General features: G+C 40.5%; 1 long non-coding RNA gene across 1 annotated transcript in view; it reads right to left on the bottom strand.

Annotated features, from left to right (window-relative positions):
* Nucleotides 1–13,720, bottom strand: part of LOC123858697 (uncharacterized) — an 89,110-nt gene extending 75,390 nt beyond the window's left edge. The window contains exon 1 of the long non-coding RNA XR_010410497.1: nucleotides 15–13,720. This is a non-coding gene — a long non-coding RNA (uncharacterized LOC123858697). The remainder of the gene's footprint in view (nucleotides 1–14) is intronic.
* Nucleotides 13,721–14,575: the final 855 nt, after the last annotated feature.

Genomic DNA, 14,575 nt, shown 5'->3' with positions numbered 1-14,575 from the left:
ACACACACACACACACACACACACACACACACACACACACATCCCTACACCTACCATATGATTGGTTCATCCACTCCACTCTTCGGTATTTACCCAAGAGAAATGAGGGCATACAACCATCCAAAGACATGTATGTGGATGTTCATGGCAGTTCTATTTTTAAGTCAAAAACTAGAAATAACCCGGTATCGATTGAGAGGTGAATGGACACACAAACTCCAGTATATCCATACAACGGAATTCTACTTAGCAATAAAAAAGGAATAAACTATCGATGCATGGTACAACATGGATAAATCTCAAAATAATCATGCTGGGGAAAGAAGGTAGACCAAAAAAGAGTATAAACTTTATTTTAGGACATGCCAACGAATATAAGTGAAGGACAACAAATAGTGGTTGCCTGGAGAGAAATGGGGGACATTACTAAGAGACTTCTGGGGGTGATGGATATGTTCAGTATCTTGAATGTGATTTTTTTTTAAGATTTTAAGATTTTAAATTTTTTTTAAGATAATTAAGATCACAAGCAGACATAGCAGCAAGCAGAGGGAGAGGGAGAGAAGCAGGCTCCCCACTGAGCAGGGAGCCTACTGTGGGACTTGATCCCAGGACCCTGGGATCAGGACCTGAGCTGAAGGCAGACCGACTGAGCCACCCAGGCATCCCAATGGTGATGGTTTTATAGGCATACATATATGTCAAGGCTTATCAAACTGTACATTTTCAGTATGTGCAATTTACTGTGTTAACAATTTATATCTCAATAAAGTTGTTTTAAAAAGGTAGACATTTGTTAGAAGCCCTAAGGAAAACTTTAAAGACTTAAAGAATAACAAAGGCAGGTTTCCTTACTTGGGATCAATTGTCTACAGATAACCTAAAAGACTGCTTCATTCCCATCTTGAGTCAGCCTTTTTAAACAAGAATGATCTTTAATCTGGGAAGGGTAAAAAAGGATTAAGGGAAAAAAAAAAGAAAAAAAGTAACTGAAGCCCAAAATAAAAAGGAGACAGAAAAAGAAGAAGGAATTGCTTTAAATTCGTATTTATAGATCAAGAAAAATCGTATCCTAAGACATTAAATATATCTCCAAGTTTGGTAACTTCTAAGGAATCATAAAGAAATACCATGAAGATGCATGTAGAATTCATGAAAATTCTAGAACAGATTTTTAAAAAAAATATGATAAATAAGTAGCCAGCTTCTGTAACATATTTGCTCCTGGTCCTCAACCCTTTCCAATGATTCCTTCTTGGATTCCCTTCTGGGTTCTCGTCCCACCTGTCCCTTATATCCTGGCACTCTGCAGATCCTTGTTTGACTTCCATTCTCATCCCACAACAGGGCTTATAACCTCCCAGGGGAATCACGATTCCCTTTGAGAATGTGATGAACGCTACACCCCACAACAATGTATATTCACATAAAATTTTACATATAATTATTTCAAGGATTTCAAATACTCCCCTGAACCTTGGGCATATATTCCTTAGCTTCTCACGGTGAGGAAATTCTTCGCAGAATCCCAGCCTGGGCTTTGTCTCTCTAATATCCCCATGCAAAGTGAGATGTACGCATAGCTGTGGTAACGGGAAATCTGAATGCTCACAAACATAACTGACATGGAACCTAGGACCTCGTATTTTTCTGGATTTTTCTGATACAGTTCAACTAGGTAGATTCTTAGGTTACCTAGTGAATGCTGATTAATAAATTTATGAAAGAAGTTTCTGCTGACTTTCTGTAGAAGCCCATCCTCTTACACTTTTTTTTTTTTTTTTTTTTTTACAAAAGGTGATTTGAATGAGGATTTAGAAAACCATGCTGATCAAATTTTGAATGATAAGAAGTTTTAACAGTGAGGAGCTGGATCACAGACCCAGTCAACACACCGACTGATTCAGCCTAGGGGTGAGGTGAAGGTCAGCAGAGTCCCAACTTCAAAGTCCTTTCCATACGTATATTCTCCTTTTCCCCAACTACCAATAACCTGTGGACACTGAATGCATTCACCAAAACTGCACTCTCCTTGAGGACAAGGCCTACATGTTCTTCCGTGTCTTATCTAGTACCTCGAATGATGTTTAGCATCACATTGTGTTTGGGATGTATTATGTTAGTGTTAACAAATGACTCCAAAATCATGGTGCCTACAACACAAGGGTTTATTTCTCAGTTATGTTAATAATTTCTGTCATGGATCGGCTTCAGCTCTGCTCCATCATTCTGGGACCCAATCTGAAGGTGCCATCATTCTGGGACTGGCTCTAGCTAAGGGATACTGGTTCCATGACAGGAAAAAAAGCCACTGGCAAAACCACAAGATGGAATTTAAAACATCTGCTCAAACAAGGAACATGTCACTTCCTCTCACATTTTATTGGTCAAGGAAAGCCAAGTGTCCAAACCTGATGTCAACAAAGGGGAAATATAATCCTCCTACAGAGGGGACCCTCGTAAAGAAAGGCAACAAATTCTTTTTAACAATAGAGCAATCCACCACAGTGCCTTACCAATACAAAGTGCTCAGCAACTGGCAGTAATTATTTATGTGCCAGGCCACAAACACCAGCGGGCAGAGATTGTCCTCTGTCTGGTTCACTGATGCACCAGCACCAGAGTGCTGGCCACATAGTAAAGGGCATGTTAAATGCTTACTAAGTGAGCAGTGATAAGAAGATGAGCGTGGGATCTGTTATCAAAAAACCAGTAACACAGTCCCACATCTGCCAATTCTTGATTTAGTGGAAAGTCATTCTCTCTTCTGATTCTTGGGGGTTGTTGTGAAGATTAAATTAAAATATATGTGAAAGCACCATGAAAACTGTGCTGTTTTATAGAAATGTTAGCTCAAATCTCCAGATAGTCAAATGGGATGAAATCTGAAAAAGACAAATTCATTTAAACTTTTATGGTAATGCCAAGGCCTCATATCCTGCATTTACTTTCAAAGATCCAACTGGCAAATAAAGAATGAGAAAGATTAGACTTAAAGCAGCCCACGTGAGGAGACAAGGTTTTAGTTGACCGGAAGCTCAATATGATCAAAGGGTAATGTGGCTGCCAAAAAATGTAATGCAAATTTCAGCCTGCATTAATAGAAGTACAGTATCCAAATAATAGTTTCATTGTATTCAGCGATGGCCAGATCACATCTGAAGCAGTTGGTTCAGTTCTGGCCACTGTATTTGAAGAGGTATACTGATGACCAGACTTTGTCATGAGTTAGCGATGTGGATGGAGAAAGTTCTGTAAACCATGTCATGTGCATATCTTTTGAGAATTAGCTTTTTTCCCCTCATTGTGGAAAAAAAAAATGATTCAAGTAGGATTTAATAGTTGTTTTCCAATACTTGAAGATTTATTGTAAGAATTTATTGTGTGTTTCACATACATAGCCCTAGAATGCCAAGGATCAGTAAGTGAAAATTAGATGAGAAATAGACTGAGATCAATGAGAAGTTCTTTCCAACAATTAGAAACCTTCTAAAACAAGGAAGGGCGGAGGACAGCATGGGGGAGGATGCTATTGAGAAGAAAGAACTGGGAAAGTCATACAAACCCATCACACTCCTCTACGTAACCCAGCATATCTGAGGCATTTGAAAACGCCCAAATAGTATTTCTCTTTTCTGACATAATAATAATAATATTAATACTAATAGTGACAATGAGGAACAAGAACTGAGGTAGGAAGTAAAACAAGAAGTTGTTTGGCCTAACAAACACAGAAAGGCATGCTGTTGAAGGGAAATGAAATTTCAAGGCCAGATAACATTAAACACGAACACAGTGTCCTGGTTTGTACAGAGGAAATAGGCTTAGTCAAAATTGTATTTATTCTAGAAGTTGTTTTTCTTAGCATGACCTACCTGCTATAATTTTCAGGGAGGTGCAAAAAATATTTTAAAAGTTCCTCCAATGGCACTTAAGCAAAAATTGGCTAATATCAGACTAGTGTTCTGATTACAAGATGACACTAAGTGTATCGATCAATTCGTATAAGCACTCACATTTCTCATGGCAAACTGTCACACTGCACACCACTGGCATTTTAAAAATGGTCCTTGCGCTTACTTTGTTTCCTCATTCTCTTCAAAATCCAGCACTTTTCCACTCTCATTCCAGCGTTCATTCCCACGTCTTCCCTTCACCCTCTGGTCTGGCTAGCCGGTCATTAAGCAGTATATAAAGACGAATGCCTGATTTATCTTTACACCATAGTTCCTCATGTGCAAGTCACCCACAGTTAGCAGCGAACACTCAACACTGCTTGTTAAATTCCTTCCTTTAATGAAACAGTTTTTAAAAGTTACCCATTATTGTCTTGTGACACGGAAGAAAGTAAGTCAAAGGAGGCTGTAAGGACAAGCTGGTTATTATTTGTTATAAGAATAACCCACTCTTTACAAAGTAGTATCTTGGAATACAATTTTCTTCTTCCCTTAACATTTTCTTTGCATCCTAAATGGGCCATTTAACAGGATTTTATAGTGCACAGGATTTTCATAGAACACAGTACTGACACAAATGACTGACATCCTACTGATTTCCCTCACTGTAGGAAGTAAATGTAAAGAATGAGAAAAAAACAGGTTCACTGACTAATTAAAGTAAATGTGTATGTACCTTTCTGGAATAAATGTAAATCCGGATTTTAAACAATCTATTATTCCAAGCCAAAATAGTAAAGGAAAGTGTAAAAAAGGAAAAAAGCTGAACACATATCCTCTACTAAAGGAGTGTGAAACTTTAGGACTTATTTGGTACAGGTTAAGGCTTATTTAAGAACTTGTCACTGGATTCTTATGCTTGTTATTTCTCTCCCTCCTCTCTTGTGGGCACTACCAAGAATTGCACAGGTCATGGGAACATAATGCTCTGCTGCAGAAATCAGGAGAACATAGTTTCAAATCTCCCATGTCCATCCGTCTGACAGAAACCGTCTACACTCCACTGGGAGACCAGAGAATGAGTCAGTAAGGGGATAAAACAGTTGCTAGGTGAAAGATATAGCTAACTAAAAATGTTGTTTCTTTTCAATTAGATACTCACATATTAGAGCAATTATTTTCAAATGATGCACAACAAACATTCATTTGTTTAAACAAGAAGCCACTAGAAATCAAGTAGAGCTAACATTTATTGAGTGTTTTCTGGGTGGTAGGCATTCCCTTGCGTGCTCAACATACATTAGCTCACATATATACTTCATCATGGCCATATAAAGCAGTATTCTCAATATCCTCATTTTATAGATAAGAAAAAGGAGGCACAGAATGGTTAAGTAACTTGCAGAAGATCACACAGTATTGATAGGCAGGAAAGGGATATAAATTTAGGCAGGGCAGCTCCAGGGCCCACTTTTAACCTCTATGAGCGGGCATCAATATATTATATACTTTGACATATGAAGGTCTTGAATCTATTCGCTTTAGTCACATTTGAAGAAATTTTTTCATGGGCAATCAGGACTGTATAAAATTATAAAATCTTATTTATTTATTTAGATTTTTATTTACTTGACAAAGAGAGAGAGAGAGAGAGTATGAGCAGGGGGAGCAGCAGGCAGAGGGAGAAGCAGGCTCCCCGATGAGCAGGGAGCCTGATACGGGACTGAGACTCCAGGATCATGACCTGAGCCGAAGGCAGTCGCTTAACCAACTGAGCCATCCAGGCATTGTAAAATTTATAAAATTTATAAAATCATTGTTACAATGCTTTCACAACCAACTTTTAGGATTAGATAACTAAATCCAATACAATGCTTCATTTAAGACACTAGAACTTAATCTCATCTTTTGGCTTTATTATATACTCCATGATAAGTGCAACTGGGTGCCTTTGACATACTTAGCCTGACACTACGTCATTAAAAATACTTTGCACAGACTAGATCTGGGATGTTTTATTCACATGAGTGTGCATTAAACTAATTCTACCACTTCTCAAATTCTAAATGTAATTATTCAACAGGCATTTGAATACTTAATGAACACTAAGTAGTACAGATACAAAGATAAAATTAGATGGGCTCTGTTCTCAAGGGAGCCCACAGTTACAAAACAATGAAATAAATGCTTCTTTGGAGCTGTGACCAAATTCCAAGGGAGCAGAATCCTGCCTAGCATGGTAAGAATGATGGCAGCTCCCTGTGCAAAGGCATGGAGATGTAAGAGAACATTTTCCTCTCAGGGAATATCAAGCAATTTAAGTAGGACTAGAATGAAGGGTTTACATTGAAAGCGAGAGAAAGAGAAGAGATGAAGAATGAAACTGGCGCTAGATAAAGAAAAGTCTTCAAAATCATAACAAAAGGACCCAACCACTGTAAGGATTTAAGTAGATCAGTGATAAGATCAAATCTGCTAACAATAGTGGTTATCACACTTTTTAAACAATAGAACCCTGCTCTCAAAAGAAACCTATGTAAACTTCCATACTTAAAATTGATGAAATTAAGACTGCACTGGTTGAAATTGGAATGAACCTGCTTGACCTCCTCCAGAACCTCTTACAGAATAGATTCAAAACCACTGCTTTAGAGAGAAAAATTAATATATCTATACAATTATGTTCTTTTAAAAAAAGATTTATTTACCCATTTGAGAGAGAGAGTGTGAGTGTAAGAGTGGGGGACGGAGGGGGAGAGGGAGGGAGAGAATCTCAAGCAGACACCACAGATTGAGGAGCCCGAAGTGGGACTCGATCTCACGACCCTGAGATCATGACCTGAGCCAAAACCAAGAGTTGGACGCTCAACCAACTGAGCCACCCAGGAGCCCTTACAATTATGTTCTATTTACCTCATGCCTCTCCCAATGTGATTCTAACTTCTCAAGGATTCATTCTTGTAATTTCTCTTCAATTATGGAGCTAGGCATACATAAACTAAGCGAACAGTACCAGACCTTAAAAAAATCAATGACAAACTGTTATAATACAGAAAAAATAAGATAAAGATTATCAGCCTGTTCATCCTTCAGTTAAACTATAATTTAAGTGACCACATTGTCTAACCTAAAAGTTAGGATTTATGGCTGGACACATACTAACTAGTGTATTTATGGCCACAGGATATTCAAAATTGGTACAGTGTTGGGAAATATAGAATATATGATTATAATTGATATAATGTAATTTTTTGAAGATTGGTAATCTTGAATTTTCTTAACAATGAATTTGAATCTGAAAATCCTTCCCCACTTATCACTTGAGCATCTGTTCTCCCACCTTATAAAATGTGGAGCTATACATGGGATCGCTGAAAATGATCATCAGTGTAGAAGTGCTTATCTTCCTCAGCCATCAACAATAATATATAAACTGATTAAAGATTCCCATATGCTTCTCCTGGCAGTTTGCTACTCTTGACTCTTCACAGTCAGAAGTGCTAATAAAAAAGCAAGGTTACAATCTGAAGGAAAAAGTATATAATGATTAATTTAACACGTTTTATATTAAAACAAGTATATTCCCTTTATACAACTAATTTAACCATACCATGCTTCTCTTTACCATTATCATCTCCATTCCTTGCAGTAATGTTCTCGGCAGGGTGGGAAGGGGGGTACATAACCACTTAAATCATCTCAAAAGTGTTTAAGTGCTTTCCCCTTTATAAATTGTAGACTGATTAAAAACAGATGTTCAGAACAGTATTTAACATATATTAAGAGTTACAGAACAATCTCACTTTTCTCCATCAGATAAGACACTAGGAAAAAAAAAAACTACCACCACTCTGGGCCACTCTATCATGCATTAAAATTTCCTCCATACTAAGTGGCTAAAGGCCAACTATTGACAATTATTAAGAGGAGGAAGAGGGGAAAGAAGCATAGGCTATAAATTAAATCCTTCAATACATCATCTGACCAATGTGTATATTTACTTACAGGCATGGTTAAGAAAGGGTCCTTAAACAGACACAATATAAATGTCTTTATAAGGGAAAAACATTTCCATATGATATTGTAAACTCAGTCCAACGTTGATCATTTCTGGGCACAGTCTACACTACCTAAATTCGCCAAAATTGCTAACTATTCTCCTATAAATTTGTTTAGGATAAAGACAACTCTCTGATTATAGCAAATGTAAATTACATCACATGCTCCAATTAAAGTAGTGCATTTTATGAAAAGAACTTAATAAATCACTCATTTCCACTTCTTTCAAATATAAAAGTGTGAAGACTCCAAAATAGTCATTAAGAACAAAGTGCCTTTTTTTAAAGAAAAGCTTTTTAAAAAAATAAAATACTTAAAAGCAAGCCTATAAAAACACACAAAAAATCCTCATATGTAAGATAACAATCAAAACAATACCTGATATCAAACACTTAACTATATATTCAATTAGAAGGTTTCACTGTAAAATTTTCATCCTCTGCCCATTTAAGGGCAAGTTGTTTTGAAAAATATTCCATAGACAGATATTTTTAAATGAGACTCTACACCTACTATTCTGATTTTAAAAATACATCAAATAAAGTTAGAACAAATGTTAATAACAGTTAGAAATATTAAATTACACATACTGTATTTACCTGTCCCTGCAGTAATATAAAAATGTTTATAAAATACCTTAAGATAAATTTATATTTTCCTCTAGTTTGTGAAAATTGCAATAACCTTTCTATTTATTTTTTATTATTCTGTTCAATTAGCCAACATACAGTAAGTACATCATTAGAACCTTTCTATTTAGTAATATCTTGTGATTAAAGCATATTCAGTAAGTGAAATTCAAACACTCTCCCAGATGGAACAGCTGTGAGAAGATACACAGAGCAGTTTTTACAAGAGAGCCTTCTATTGATGGTGTAGACACCATCCAACACTAAAAACTAGCATGACTGGAGTCCAGAAGATAGAAACAAGCAAGAGTGAAAGAAAATCCTTTAAGAAGAATGAGGAAAATACAATTCACAGGAGGATCTATAACTCTGAACTCTGCCTTTTTGGTTTTTCAAACTTTTGCCTAAATTTCTATAGATTACAAGGTCCAAACTTCTAAAAATCCCATATAGAAGATTTACATATATGTATCAGTATTAGGTAATATTTTATGCTTAAGAAGTCTAGCAAATATTATTTAAAAACCCAACTTTAAAGTATGATGTACTACTAATTGTATTTTATAGAAAAGAAAACTGGGAACAGAAAAATTGAATGACATTTTTAAAGTGATACTGAGTTAAATAATGAAACTGATAACATAAATCATCCTTATGTTCTAATTAAAATTTATTATTATTATTATTATTATTATTATTATTATTATTATTATTAGAGAGTGAGAGGGCAGAGGGGCAGAAGGAGAGGGAGAGAGAGAATCTCAAGCAGGCCCCAGGCCCAGCACGGTAGGGCTCCATCTACCGGAGATCATGACTTCACACGAAATCGAGTCCAATGCTCAACCGACTGAGCCACTCAGACACCCCTTGGCACAAATATTTTCAAGCCAAAATAGTCTACTTAACTTTTTTGCATGTATTTAAAATTTTTTTTAATTACATGCCCTCATTACTAATATATCCAAGTAATAAGGTTTTTTTTTTTTAACCTCACCATGCTCTAAAATTAGCAATCCTTTGAGACAATGCCTAGGAATTTTTTTTAAAAAACTGAAAAAATTTCTTTTAATATCACATCTTCAATCTTCATTTTTACTCACTTGTTCAACAGAGGAATTAAGAGCCTGTACTAAGAAATCAGTGGCATTATTCAAGCTGTTCCCTCAATTTTTATAATATTCAATTATTCTAAGAGGAATAAAACTGTGCCCATTATCCCAAAGTTGGGCTCTCAACCCATATTCAGCAGAATAATTTCTTGCTTTCTGTCTAATGCACAAAAACAAAACAAAAACTATTAAAGCACTCAAACACTTTGATGCTTTGAACACTTTTACTCCCGTATGCTTAGCTCTTTTCCTTTAAATTCCATCTCTAAAAATAAGACCTCTCTAAAACTGGGGAGAAGTGTCACTCTTATGAAGCCAGACATGAATAGTATAAGGCAAAGTAAATCTGATTAATTATCCATAATAAAGTTTGTGCCCAGTTCCTTCCTTTACCCTGTACTCCAACATAAAGTTTGAACTAACCCATAAGCAAGTTCTACTTTTATTAACTAACATTCCTTTTTTGTTTTTACATCGCCCGAGCAAGATGATTTCAGAATGAAAACTCTTGAAGTACCCCATTCAATATCTCCTGCGATTCCAAATAAACCCAACTGCACTAACAAAAAGAAAAAAAAAAAAAAGCTCCCCGGAAAGTTTAAAGAGTACATAGTCCTTCTTTTATCAAAACAGAATTTTTCACAAGTGACCCAAAGAGAATTACAGCTTAGGAAAATCAAGCCTTTAATTCTGAGGAATAATTTGCACGTAGAGAAAAATTCAAGGTAATGGTTTTCACTGCATGTGGACTTTAGACCAAATCTATTTATTTTTATTTTGCTGAAGTCTGGGTATAACCACTTGTCGGCCTATGCTACGGGACCACTATCCTAACAGTATCTTACAACAAGGTGTTTTTGATACCTTAGTAGCTACACTACCTTGGATGGGCTTCCACACAAACCTGACCCTAACATTTTGGCATTTTAATTAGGTTTCAATGTACTCTTTAAATGGCATAGCACAAATCAGATGACAAGTTTTCTAATCAGTTAACACATTAATAGGTAGCATACAGCAGCATAAACTTGAATTTAAGAAGCCCATAAATATTTTGTCCCCACTTTTGAGAAAGGGACAATTCAAGAAACATACTGATAAGTCTTACATTATGCCAAAAACCTATTCCTAAATTGCTGTATGCCAAACGATTTTTTATAAATCAAGTCATGTTTGGTAAGTACCACGTAAAAGGGATTATTTAAAGGCAACTTTTAGTGAATCCTTTTTGTAAAATATAGAATTCTCATGTAACTAACCACTACTTAATTTGTTTTGTAATCTTATACTCGTAAATATCAAATTTCTTAGAGCACAGCTGCTTTCCCAGGCCAAATTGATCCCAGTATTACTGCCCTTCTTATTTCCCAAGCTTTAAAAATGTCACCCAAAAAGCCATTTGTCAGTATAGACTATACAAGCAATACTAGGAAAGGTGAAAAAGGAAGTTTAGTGATTTTTTTTAATGTTAAAATAGAAAGGTATGTATTCTCCAAAAAGAAATCAATGACTTATTTTTGGCAGTGAGCACAATAAATTCCCAATAAAAATGATTTTAAAAAATCAAGATACGCACATCTCAAATCTCTCTCCCATGTCTTTATCACTTGGTGGAAATTCAAGAAGTTTATCTCCCTGAACACATGACCTCCATGATGCTACCAAGGTCAATGAGACCTACAGGAGGGGCATATGCTGAGTAAGTGCTGATTTGCCCAAACCTACAGTTCCCTTTAAAAACAGAGAAGGAAGGATGAAAAAAAATATTTATATATTACAGGAAATGATGTTTTAGGTTGTAACATTCAAATAGCCCATTACAGGATTGTTTACAGACATATGTCAGCAACAGCCAATAGGAGCAAGACCTCAAAAGGGCATCAGAGCAGTCAGGTACAAAAATTACTGCACAGAAAGAATTAACAAGATCCCAAACTGAATAATCCTCCTTTATATCTCATACTGAAACTCTTCGGTACTTTGGGTACATGCCACAATCACTCCATTTTGAAGTGAGGGTTTTCTGTTGACAGAACTTTCTGAAAATGACAAATAACAGAAGATCCATAATCAACAGAAGAAGCTCCCACGTGTCAGAAATGCTCGAGTAAGGAGCAAGTTTGCATATGCTGGGCCTGCCAGTTAACACTGAACTCACCAGGTGTCCTGGTTGTTCTCTTACCCTTCACAGAAGACTCCTTCAGACATCTCCTCAGCTGTCACAATCCTGCCCCTTTCACAAACCACAGGTTTTCTTGGATGAGATTTAAATTTTAAAACACATTACCCACTTGGTATAATCTGCTTAAGACTCAAAAAATCCTTATCAATTTGAAGTTATTATATGTGAAGTATCCAAGGAACTTCCAAATATGAAAAAAAGACCTGTCAGAGCTAGCGCCTGATAATTTAGAAGTGACTTAGTGGGGCGCCTGGGTGGCTCAGTTGGTAGAGCGACTGCCTTCGGCTCAGGTCATGATCCTGGAGTCCCGGGATCGAGTCCCTGGATCGAGTCCCGCATCGGGCTCCCTGCTCGGCGGGGAGCCTGCTTCTGCCTCTGACCCTCCCCCCTCTCATGTGCTCTCTCTCTCTCATTCTCTCTGTCTCAAATAAATAAATAAAATCTTTAAAAAATAAATAAATAAAAAATAAAAGTGACTTAGTGGGGCGCCTGGGTGGCTCAGTTGGTAGAGCGACTGCCTTCGGCTCAGGTCATGATCCTGGAGTCCCGGGATCGAGTCCCGCGTCGGGCTCCCTGCTCGGCGGGGAGTCTGCTTCTCCCTCTGACCCTCCCCCCTCTCATGTGCTCTCTCTCATTCTCTCTCTCTCAAATAAATAAATAAAATCTTAAAAAAAATAAAAAAATAAAAAATAAAAGTGACTTAGTGGAGAGCAGTTTAACTGGATCACTCATTTTAACGTTCGGTAAGTGCAGTATAATAGCGGAAAATTAAAGAGGAAAAAACCCAGCAGAACCACTGGCTATTCACCATCAGCAAGGACTGGGCTGTTAGCAGCCTTCCAAGTTACTCAGGGAAGCTCCTGATTGGTGGGTGGCACTGGGTCAGTGTGATTACTTAACCCTGGCAGTTAGAACCGAACTCCACTCTGATGAGCCCCAAAGCTTATTACAAAAACGGGACTGCCTGAGCGTATCAAGTACTACCGTGTCGTCCTGTTTTTCTCCCACGGAACACGGAGCCTGACACCTGAAACTCATCCGACAGACCTTACCGCGTTTCGGTGCTTCAGAGTTTTGTACTTATTATTTTAAAAGCCCACTGGGCACAGACTCAGTTGGGGGAGGTAACGTGAAAGATTTACCCATTTCCTGCATACCCAGGGAAGAACTCATGACCATGCAAGCAGTTCCCTCTCTCCCGAATAACTTTTTTATCATTTGGTCCTAAAATAACCGTAAGAAACAAACACCAAACACTGGCATGGCAACGTCCCCACATCATGCCCTAGTGCTACCCACAGGCGGATTCGTTCATCTCTGGTCCCCATCCAGACGGGTCCTCCCGGTCCCTCTCCCTCCCGTCCGGTCCTGCCTGGCTTCCCCGAGTTTGGCTGTAAACCCGCCACCTTCGCTGGCCGGGGCAAAAGCACAGCCCCTCGTCCCAAGGGCAGAGTTTCTCCCAACTGCGCGAGGACCGCGTCCGGAAAGCTTCCGGCGGACACCCCTCTCCCCCGCCCCCCGCGCACCTTGCCCTGCCCCTCGACCCCTCCCCGCACTTTACCAAGCCCCAGTGAGGGGCCCACCTGCCTCCAGTCGCCCGACCCACGCCCGGGTCGCCCTGTCAACTCCTACCCGGCGGCTGCGCTCCCCTGGTGCCGAACCCCCCACCAGCCTGGGACCAGACCCCGAGGGGCAGCGGCGTCAAAAAAAAAAAAAAAAAAGGCCCCCAACAGGCTGACCCTGCGACGCCCCCCAGAGGCCGGGTCCCGAGCGCCTGTCAGCGTCCCCGGAAGGGGTCAGGCAGGGGGCTGAGAGCTCCCCTGTCCTCTCCTGACGCCCTTTCCCCCACTGCCGCCGCACTCACCTGAGGGGCTCTCGTCGAGGCGCCGGGCGAAGGCACCGGGGGTCGCGCGAGGAGGCCGACCGCCCGCCGCGGCCCCCACCCGCCCGCGCCCGCGCCCGCGCCCGGCCGGCGCGCGCCCCAGGCCCGACGCGCGCCCGGAGCGCCGTGGGGAGGGGGCGCGGGGACGCGCGAGAGCCGAGGGGGAGGAGGGCCCGGGGGGCGGGGGCAGGGGGCGCGGTGAGAGCAGCGGCTCGGCGGCGTCGGCAGAAAGAAAGCAGCCTCGGCCGCGTCCGTCGTGGCGCGCGGCGGCGGCGGCGGCTCCCTCGGGCCTCCCCGCTCCCTCGCCTTTAGTTTGACCTTTCCCTCCAGTGTGTCTGAGGGAGAGCGGCGGTGCGCGCGCGTGTGCATGTCTCTGTGTGCGCGCGCGCGCGTGGGGAAGGGGCGGGTTCGCTCCCCGACGCCTGACGTCACTGCCATGGCAACGGCAGCCCCGCCCCTCCCCTCCCTTTTCCTGCCCCCGCCCCCGGTGCACGTTCCGGGGCCTCACGTGCTCACTCACACGCACGCACGCACGCTCGGAGCGCGCGCGCCCAGAGCGCTTGGGTGCGGGGGGTGGGGTGGGGGGGAGATGGGAGGTCATCTGGGCCTCTTCGCTGATTCGCTGAATTTGACCAATCCGGAGAGAAGGAGCTGTGGGCGAGGCGGGCCCGGCTGCCGGAGCGGCGTGAAAAATTTCCCCAGGCGGAACGAAAACCCTTGGAGAGCGACTGAGCATGCCCGGTGGTGGAAGGGGCGCGTTCCCCGGCAGTTCGGGCAGGAGGAGGGGGAGGCGGCCAGTAGTGGAGGGAAGGGCACCC

Source organism: Mirounga angustirostris, unplaced genomic scaffold (assembly GCF_029215605.1).
Source record: "Mirounga angustirostris isolate CCGP_5_RB_7025 unplaced genomic scaffold, mMirAng1.0.hap1 SCAF_4, whole genome shotgun sequence".
NCBI lineage: Eukaryota > Metazoa > Chordata > Mammalia > Carnivora > Phocidae > Mirounga > Mirounga angustirostris.
The sequence above is the reverse complement of the archived record's forward strand: the minus strand, read 5'-3'. Positions and strand labels throughout refer to the sequence as shown.